The sequence below is a fragment of the Clinocottus analis genome, unplaced genomic scaffold, assembly GCF_023055335.1.
Source record: "Clinocottus analis isolate CAN_PGR_092001 unplaced genomic scaffold, fCliAna1.0.p SCAF_13, whole genome shotgun sequence".
Lineage (NCBI taxonomy): Eukaryota > Metazoa > Chordata > Actinopteri > Perciformes > Cottidae > Clinocottus > Clinocottus analis.
In genome coordinates, this window is record NW_027175854.1 from 7,414,874 (window position 1) to 7,425,000 (window position 10,127).

General features: G+C 43.0%; 1 protein-coding gene across 1 annotated transcript in view; it reads left to right on the forward strand.

Moving 5' to 3' along the window:
* The window catches only part of cntfr (ciliary neurotrophic factor receptor), a 202,019-nt gene that overhangs the window by 37,594 nt on the left and 154,298 nt on the right, over positions 1-10,127 (forward strand). The window lies entirely within an intron of this gene.

Genomic DNA, 10,127 nt, shown 5'->3' on the forward strand with positions numbered 1-10,127 from the left:
TGTGTGTGTGTGTGTGTGTGTGTGTGTACGGCGGAGGGCGTTGAAAGGACTCCGTGGAGGCGGATAGAATTCCTCTGTCCAGAAATGCCAGCAAGACACACACATGTCGGCGCTCCTTTATGGGAAACTTCAGACATGTGGGCACATAGGTGATGCACACACAGCCACGGAGAAGCTGGGACAGGAAATAAGCAGACGGAGCGGACACACACGTAGACAGATATCCAGATTCCGTGAAGGCCACGGCCATGCATTCATGCTGACAGCTCAGGACTCTAGGGTTACATACAGGGAAGTCCATGCCTGCCGCAATGCTTTGAACACTAATAGTATGTATACACACTTTTATTAACGTGTGGAGACCTGAAGCTAAAGTTTAATGCTCACAAAAAAAAAGAACAAAAAAAAAGCCTGCGTCCGATCTTTAAGGGTTTATTTTTGACCATGAATGACAGATGATATATGCATGCAGAATTAGCGAATGCAAATCGTTGCTCAGTCAGCAGCTGCACCAGAGGAATCGGGGGTTAAGGGCCTCGCTTCAGGGCAGCTTTTATTGTCGATGAGGGAGGGGGCATTACTCCTTTGCTTTCCCCGGATGGACCAAACGTCCTCAACCCGAGCCAGTTTGGGGATCCGAACCGAGGACACGAAGCTGCCGACGCCTCGGGCTCCTGCTGACAGCAGGTGTAATGCACTGCAATTGCTCCGCCAGAAATGTAATTGAGTGTAAGTTTCGAGAATTTATTCTCCCCTTTTCAAGAGGTTTGCCTCGCAGCAAGGCATATGTCATGTTGCATAATCGTGACGAACAAAGAACTAAGATTTTGGAAACGCATTGAATATATCGGAAGACTGAGGTGACTGAGTATCAGGAGAGTAGGTCTTTCAGTCCGTCAAGAATTCAACATAATTCTTTTTTTTTCCACCTTGAGGACCTCCAATGTTTCATTTTGCTTTGAGCAGATTTGTATTGACTTTTGAGCACAGGAAGGTTAACCCGGTGTTTACAACGACCTTTAACTCCTCATACATAGTTCATCCTTGTTAGGTTCCTCGCCATATCCTTGGACATTGTTGTCTGTATAGCCTTTAATCATAACGCGTATGATTGATGTAAGCAAGTGAGAATAATTATTTCCAGGTTCACAACTGCACTGACAATGTTACAACACTGTTTGACACATACTCTGAATTATATTGAGCTGATAATCCAATCAGAGGCAAGTATATGCAAAGTAATATCTTTTCTACAAATGACAGGAGACGGTCAAATAAAACCATCAACACATCAGAGGACATAACATTTTTAAAGTTGAAATGTCAAATTCTCCTCCCCGCCCACGCCTCCCACAGATGTATGCTGAAACAACATGCGTTGATTGTGTTTCAGCGGTTTTGATGAAGTTTGACAAGTTTTGTGAACTTAGATACAGAGATGTTGTAATCAATATATATATATATATAAAAATATGAATATTAATTTAACACACACAAAACAGAACCTCGCTTCATGCACCCTACTCTGCTGTTTTTAGACTTGCAGGTCAGGCTAACGATCCAAAATTAAATGACCAATCCACAATCACAGCTTTTAACCCCCAATCAGCTGTGCATTCAAAAAAAGCTTTTGCTAAGATAGCCCACGACGACGACAGCCTTTCTTTTCATCGCTCTCTCCCTCTCACACTCTCCGACTGCTGCCATTGGTCCCCGTTGGCATGCAGGTCGGCAAAGTGCTTAGTAGACACCAGCATGTCATCTACACTTGTACGAGCTCACAGTGCGTCTGTGTGTGGGGTCGTGAGTAATGTGAGACTGTGTGTGTTGATCCCTCGGGGTCGCCTTGTCGCCAGAATCACCTTAACACACACACACACGCGCAGTCTCTCACTCTCTTTCTCCTGCAGTACACACAAACACACACTCACACACACACGTGCAAACACTTGGGTATTCCAGATCATATCGACTGTGATTTGTCCACAATGTACCCTCTACTGGCGCCTGATTTATTTAGCAAATGCAGTTTGGTGCAAATTGACTTTGAAATTGACTTTCATTTTTTACAATTATTACATTGTTTTTGTCCTTTTCTCTGTGTGTGTGTGTGTGTGTGTGTGTGTGTGTGTGTGCGTGTGTGCGTTTGTGCATGTGCACGTGTTTGTGTGTGTGTCACCCGAGACACAGTTCGGCACTAATGGATTCAATATTTCCTCAAAGGCGCTCCATGTTCACACATGACATCAGGATGTTGTTCCTTTTTGCAACATCTAATATTGTTTAATTGTCCCCATAGCAGCTTCTAACAGAGTTGAATAGCTATCATTAGACAAACACTGATGTTACTATGATTATTATTTTTTTTATTTTTTTTACATCACCCACTTATGAGACGTAAAGGATGCTACAGTTAAGTGTAAGTTATACCAATACAGTGCATCATTAAAAACATACTTTGTACCAGCCACGACAGGATCTTGAATGATTAATAACACTTTTGCAAAAAAGCACTTTGAAAATGGAAATAAAGCTGTGTGTGTATGTTCAAGAATTTGTGTTTTTGTTTCATACCTTGGTATCGAGTTGCGTTTTGAGAATTGTGGAATTTCACTGGTATTGATATCAACTACTACATTTCTGTTATTGAGACACCCCAAGACAATAGCGCATTGTGTTCTAGCGTCAGGATGGACTTGTTTTTACGCATAGTCTTTGAGGCCAGACATTAGTATCATATCACTGGTTACCATCTCTGACCTAGCACTGCTGACATGGGAGAGATAAGGCAAGGAATAATACAACACCAGTGTTGTCCTGACTGTGCAGACAAGGCATCCTTTAGGCCCTTCTCTCTGTCTCTCGCATATTTCCAGGCGTTGTTGACAGTCTCGATTTAGCTATGCACATGGTCGAAACAATATTAAGATCAGCGGCGGTTGCCATTCTCTGTAACCTAGAATTGCTGACAAGGGATAAGCTAAGGAATTGTATTAACCCAGCCGTGTCCTGATCATGCTGACAAGACGCTATTTTCTCGCCCTGTTGCTGCTGTTAGACAGCTCTGTACACATTGCTAGCGTTGCTGAGAGCAGTGCGTCTGCTCTGTAAGATACCATTGCTGACAAGCCAGTGCACCACTGTGGTCTTAAGCACTGTTGACCAGGGAACAGTAAGGCAGAGAAATAGAATTAAGGCCGGCTGTATCGACAGCACATGTTGACAAGGCAAGAGTGAGCGCTGCATTGGCCTCGCGTCTGACACTGGCTGCCCGGTGACAAGCGCCTTGTATTCCACACCCACGTTAGCGTGGCGAGGGTCACATTGACATCTGCAGTCTGGGGGAACTTGAGCCTATCTTTCCTGCAAACATTGTGAGTGTTGTGCATGTGTGCCCATTGATAGGGATTAGCCAAGATGTGTGAGCCCGGCTCCTCGGGATGGCCCCGGTTGTTGCTGGAGGTCAATGCATGTGCACTCTGATGTCCGTGTGTGTGCGTGTGTGTGTGTGTGTGTGTGTGTGTGTGTGTGCGTGTGTGTGTGTGTGTGTGTGTGTGTGTGTTTGTGTGTGTGTGTGTATTTGCCAGGCGGTGGGGGGTTAGGCCCAGATTGTAATGACAATGGAGAGGAATTTAAATGAGAGAAAAGAGGAGGATCTGGGACGTTTGCAAGGAGGATGGAAGAGGCTTTGGCACCATTGTTATTCTTCCTCTTTGTCATTCTGCCACTCTATCTCTCTATTACAAATCCTTCACTCTCTGGCTCTCTCACTCTTGGCTGCTGCGTTTGTCACTGAAATCATTCTATATCTTCATTTGAGCCCAACTTATCCCTATCTCTATTTTCCCCCAATGTGTCAACTCCCTGTAAGTCATTTTTTTCTTTATTCTTCTACTCACTCTCATGAATCATAAGTGCTTCACACCATGCCAAGTTGGGAAATCCGGATCAAGTGTTTTGCCCCTGATCCTCATTTGGGTTGTAGAAACAATGCTTTTTGGCCAGTGTCCGAACCAGATACTTATTATTTTCTTCCATAATACAGCTACACTGCTAAATATTGCTGTGTTCGGCTCGGTAGTTAGTTTTTAGCTTACTGCTGATGTTACTGCAGTGCTGTTTGTCAGTGACAATGAAATCCAAAAAGAGCTGTGGATTGTATAAGTTCCATGCTGAAACTATTAATCAACAACCAGACAGGGATCTTCACATTCGGTTGCCAGGTTTGGTTTACGTGTGTATGGAGACAGAACAATCAAACCTGTGAATAAATATACTTTCCAACAACTTTAAGAATGACTTAACTTATATCTGCTGGGTGAGCACTTTGGACGAAGTGAAAATAGGGATTTTCTTTATTTCTGTTTAACTTCTAAACCTGTATGTACGTCAGGCACCCCCTTCTTTTTGTGTGTAGTTTCTAAGGCTGTCCTCGACCAAAGTAAGTCTTCGTCGAAAGTGATTTTGTTGACTAATCGATGACTTGATTTAATGGACACGTGTAAACCTTGAGTATCCTCTCTAAGAATCACACACTGTATATCTGTTCCCATTGGTTTCTTAGAAATAAGTCATTCTGCCTAAAGAAGCTTCGTCAACTGTGACCAAAAAGACCAATTAGTTGACAGCCTAATATCTAGTGCTTCTATTTACGTTCTTTTATTCAGTGTCACTTAACTCTCTCCCATCGGCAGTGACTCCCCATCTCTCGACCTCTCTTTGTCTCGTCACTCCCCTCCGTCTCTTGTGTTATTACCTCAGCAGTCTGTGGTCAAATGTAGTCCAGTTGCTAATATAACCACTCTCAAAACAGGCTCATTGATTTTAATCTCTCTCTCTCTCTCTCTCTCTCTCTCTCTCTCTCTCTCTCTCTCTCTCTCTCTCTCTCTCTCTCTCTCTCTTCTCTCTTTTTCTCTCTGTTTGTCTCTCTCTTTCTCGGTTATACACACACTTACACTTTCTTTCCCCATCTCTGTTTGTCTGCCCCCTACCCCATCTCTCTGTAGCAGCTCTAATTGCGATCAATTAGGAAACTTCAGAAGGCTGAAATAGGAGCTGTGACAAGGGGCATCCGCTGAGCTGGCAAGGGGAGAGGGATTGGGGGGCGGGGGGGAGAGAGAGAGAAAGCAAGAGAGAGAGAGAGAGAGAGAGGGAGAGAGAGAGAGGGAGAAGGAGAGAGAAGTGGAAGAGGAGAGGGGGAAAACGGTGACATAGGAGCAGAGAGTGGATGGGAGGGGCAGCAGGGAGAAGTCCAAGTCGGTGTCGAGAGATGAGCTAATGGTAATAGCGTGATTGATGTGTCCACAGCAGCTGAACGTACCATCGTTTTTCATGCCAGGTATTGATTCCTGACAAGCTCTTGTTAGCTTTTGGGGCGCAGTGGATGGGGCACGGCACTAACATCGGCATGGTGAGGAGTTGTATTCCCATCTGGTGCGGTTACTCTGCTGCGAGGGGCTGTGAACAACAGCATCATAGTCTATATTCTGAGCATGCCAGCTGAAATAAGAGACAGGCTTGCAAACGGATTTCAAAAGACAATTGAATTGTAACATGAGAATTTGTTTCGGTTTTATAAATATTGAGTTTATGCAATCTATTTTGATTGTATTAATTCACACTTGTTGTTTTGGGGCTTTGTTGAGTTTGTATTTACTATTATAATGGTACATTGTCACCAATATCCCTTTTGTATCGGTGCATCTCTACTTTTGGTCTTTGCAGCCATCACCCTCATGTATTCTCAAATCTCTCTGGGAGGTGTGAAGTAAAAAAAGATGGTGTTCTGAACAGCATTCAGCAGAACATACACTCCAGCTGACGGACTCTTCTCGTTCGTCTGCACCTTTGAAACTTGTGCAGCTCTGCTGCAGCAAGGCTTGTTCCCCCTGTTTTAATTTGATTCCCACTACTCTTTGTCAGCTTTGTGTCCCTTTGCAACTAAGCCCTTCAGAACTTCGACTCCTGGTGAGGATAATGGGGATGAAGGCAGCTGATCAAATAGAGACCGGAGTCTCAACTTTCTCATTTTTAATTCATTCACAAATGTATTACAAACTGACCTCCGAAACCCAATCTTTAAAACAGCTTTGCTTGAATTGTGTTTTACAGAAAAACAAGGAACTGCTTCCAGTTCAAGTCAAGTATCCCCCCCTCCCCCTCAAGGCTAAGATTATAAATAGCATTATTATCCGGAAATATTTCTACACAGAGACAAGAGCATGCTGGTTGCCTTAAGCTTTCTGAGGCAACCGCTGTAAAATGTTTCGAACTCCGCAATTCTACAAGATTCATGTTGTTCCACGCAGGGCTTGACTTGCAGATAAAATAAGCTTGTTGTAAATAAATCTAATGGCAATTTTCCGACGGCTTCCTGTCAGAGATACGGGGAATGTGTTCACAGCCGTGGGTTTGTTAAGGGTCTCTGTTTTTCTCTACTTGTTCTCCAGGCTGAGAGCCTCTGGTCTCGTGTTTGGCTGCCTTTGCCTTGGGGCATACAAACCCTTTTATCTTGTCACCCTAATGCATGTGTATGTGTGCAAGACAGAGAGAGAGAGAGAGAGAGAGAGGAAGCATGTGAGGGAGATGGAGGGATCAATACTAAGCCGTCAGGAGGTCTGCTACTCCGAGAGAGAGAGAGAGAGAGAGAGAGAAAAAAAGAGAGAGAGAGAGAGAGAGAGAGAGAGAGAGAGAGAGAGAGAGAGAGAGAGAGAGAGAGAGAGAGAGAGAGCAGGACACCCAGACGACAGTAGAGAGGGAGAAAGTAATAAAAAGAGGGACGAGGATAGGGAAGAGACAAAGGAAAAGAGGGGTGGGGGTGAGATGGCTGGACAGTAGAGAAGTCACAGGGAATAGAGATATATGGGGATAGGGATGGAAAGGGAGAGCAGATGTGGCTGGTGATAAATGAACAGATACAAGGGAATGGAAAGAACAGAGAGGAGAAAAAAAATAATGCAGATGGAAAGAAAAGTGAGACAGTGAAAGACGAGGTGAGGAAAAGGGCAAGTGCTCGGCTTTCCAGGGAGTGGACTGGTAATGGCAGTACTTGTAACAGGTGAAAATACAGCAAAGAAGAGGTGGAACTTCATAATGTAATGTCATGATACACATAGTGCGCCTTACGTTTTGGCTCAATCCCATGGTTTTTCACGAGGGTAAGCATGGGGGCGGGACTTATACAAATAGCATTGTTTTGAAGCGGAGGCTAGTGGTCGTAAAGTGTACATCACCACTTTTTCAATCGGACATATTCAATTAGTTCTTGGAACGCAATATATTTCAAACTAATAAAATGGTATCAACAGACTCAAAGTGACCAATTACAAGTTAAAGCATTGCACAGGTGTATCTGTAGCTGTAATGAAGCTCGGAGGTGAACATTTATAGCAGATTGTAAGCGTGCATCGTGTTCAAGTGTCTTTGAGCAAGACAGTAAAGCGTTACCCGCTGAGCTCTGAGGAAGAGAGCTTAAACTCCCTTAAACGGGATTCAAGAGAAAAACCATTCTGTAACTGAAAGCTCACACATTTCATCCCTAAAACTACATTAAATGTGTCCATCAAAATGTCAGGTGTCCCGTTAAAGTGTCAGGCAGCCAATCGCTGGGGCAGTGTGGGGGCTTAACGCTTCCGATGCAAATGTCAGCAGGCACTTCTTTGTGCTCCCTGTGTCTACAGTAATATGGAACGGATATATCTGCCGCTTGGTGCATGCTTTCTCCCAGTGTGCCTCACGGTGCTCCAAGTCCATGCACTTTAAAATATAAGTGACTCCAGAGGGATTCAAAGCTCGATCTCTGGCAGCGTTCGTGTCATGCAGGAGTTCTAGCTAAACAAAAAAAAACACTAAGAGTATTTATAACATTGGTTTTGATGCATAATTCAGTGCAACATAAACATCAAATGAGGGAGCTACGGGGGGGTAACGAAACTGTATCCCACAAGATCTGAAAGCTTTGACTTGACACCCATAATGAATATTTAAACCCTGATGACCTTACCATGCGTACGTCTGTAAATGATTTATTGTTCTGCCTCAACGAAAGTCTATTATTATACCTTTTTGTCTTTTTTTTAAATTCCCGTTTCATCTCTTTATCTTCTGCTCTTTCTTCTTCTGACACGTTTTTTTTCCCAGTACTTTGAAACTCCTAACCAAGACAGATAGCAGTGAGACGTGAGTCTGATGACTGCAGAAGAAACCCCAGAAAGTAAAAGAAGGTGGGGTAAAAAGAAAAAGGAAAAAAAATCCATATCTTGTGATCATCTCTGACTTATCTGTGAATATCATCAGCTGTAATGATCTATCCGCGGTATATTTCACCCCCCGATGATTAACTTTCTTAATGGGCCCTGGGAATAGTATTATTTAATGTAGGGGAATAGGATGGAGAATAATACCCCATTATTATTAAATGTATTCCAGATGAAGAATTTCAATTGTGAGTTTCGTTATACTTGGGCCAATAATGACCCAGGTTCCTTAATGAAAGAAATGACTCTGAGGCATAACACCGTTTTTCACAATGAAGCAAAAAGATGGAATGAAACGTCTCTTCTCCGCTAATGCTTTATCTGGTTTGTTGTGTGATAGGATTTTATGCTTTTTAATGAAGGATTTACTTTATGGTTTTCTGATGCTAATCACTGGGTCACTGCAGGAGATGTTTAATTAAAGGGAAAGCCTACAATTTCCTCAGATGACATTGGCCAGTTACTTTGACAATATGGTGTGTTTTGAGTGTTTGTGATGTGTCTTTGAGATGGTTCTGCTTTAAAAAGTGCAATGAATTTAAAGACAATCCATTTATTTGGTCATTTGAACCCCTTAAACATCAGTGTATGCAATGCAGCACTTTTAAAGGCATATATTGGCGTGTCAGAAACTACAAACCGGAAACTGTACCAACAGCAAAAATCTAGTGTTTTTGTTGTTTGATCAGTTGTTGTTGTTGTTAGTCCAAGTTCCATATCCAAATGTTTAAAAAAAAGAATGTGATTTGTTGCATTCTCAGAAAACGACTAATAGCAGCAATCTCATACTTAATAACAATGTCACTTTGAAATTCATAGGTTGTCTAGGATTAGACACACTCAGTGATGAAGACCAACAGCCTCATTTACAACGGAACATGGCTCTGCAACCTGCGTCTCTCTGTTTGTCTCAAGGTTAGGGCTCGCTGGGGAGGAGAGGCATCAGGTTACACTAATGCATCATGGCTGCTGGAGGACACACATGCACATGCCTCGTCAGCCACTGTCTCACCCTATCTCTCCTTCTCTTTCTCCCTCACAAACGCACACACACACACTCAGCCTGGTGGACTGATACCAATGTCCAGGTCTAAGGCACAGCCGTGGCCTTGTGTTTTTCGTGCCCCTGCAACCGGTGAGCAGGTCTGCAGACTGTCTGCTAGGCAAATCACTTGTCTCTAAAAATAAACCATCACTTAAAACTTGACTGAGGTTAAACAGTGGGGAAAGAGGGTTGAGCGAGAGAGAGAGAGAGAGAGAGAGAGAGAGAGAGAGAGAGAGAGAGAGAGAGAGAGCCATTTCAACTTCTTCAGTCTAATTAGATACATATAAAGCCATTGCGACAATTTGAAGTAATGTACAGAAGGCGGCGCATCACTCACAAATCAATTACCAGTAAATCTTGATGGGAGGAGTAGACGAGGAGCTGGTGTATCGTTATTGAGGCCCACCTGTATTATAGATGCTGATGCTGCGTTCCTCCGGCTGATAATGAATTTGGCCCCACACTGTCCTCCTTTTTCCAGTGTCTGTCACAATGTGCAGAGATTGCAGTTCATTAGGTCATCCAAATTGTCTGTGAAAAGCAGCAGTCTCAATCTCCATCTGTACGTCCATCACCCATCCATTTAGCTTCCTATCCATTAGCACGGAAATGGTTAGTCAATTAATGCGGTTATTGATTAAATACTTCACTTTTTTGGACTGTTGGTCGGATTAAACAAGCAATATGAGGAGATCTCCATGTTTTGTTTTTTTTTAATTTTATTTGCTATTTTTTGAAGTTCAATGTAACTAAATAATTAACTGATTAATCAGAGAAATAATTGTCAGATTCAATAAATTCCATTATCCAACGTTTGGTTCCTGTTC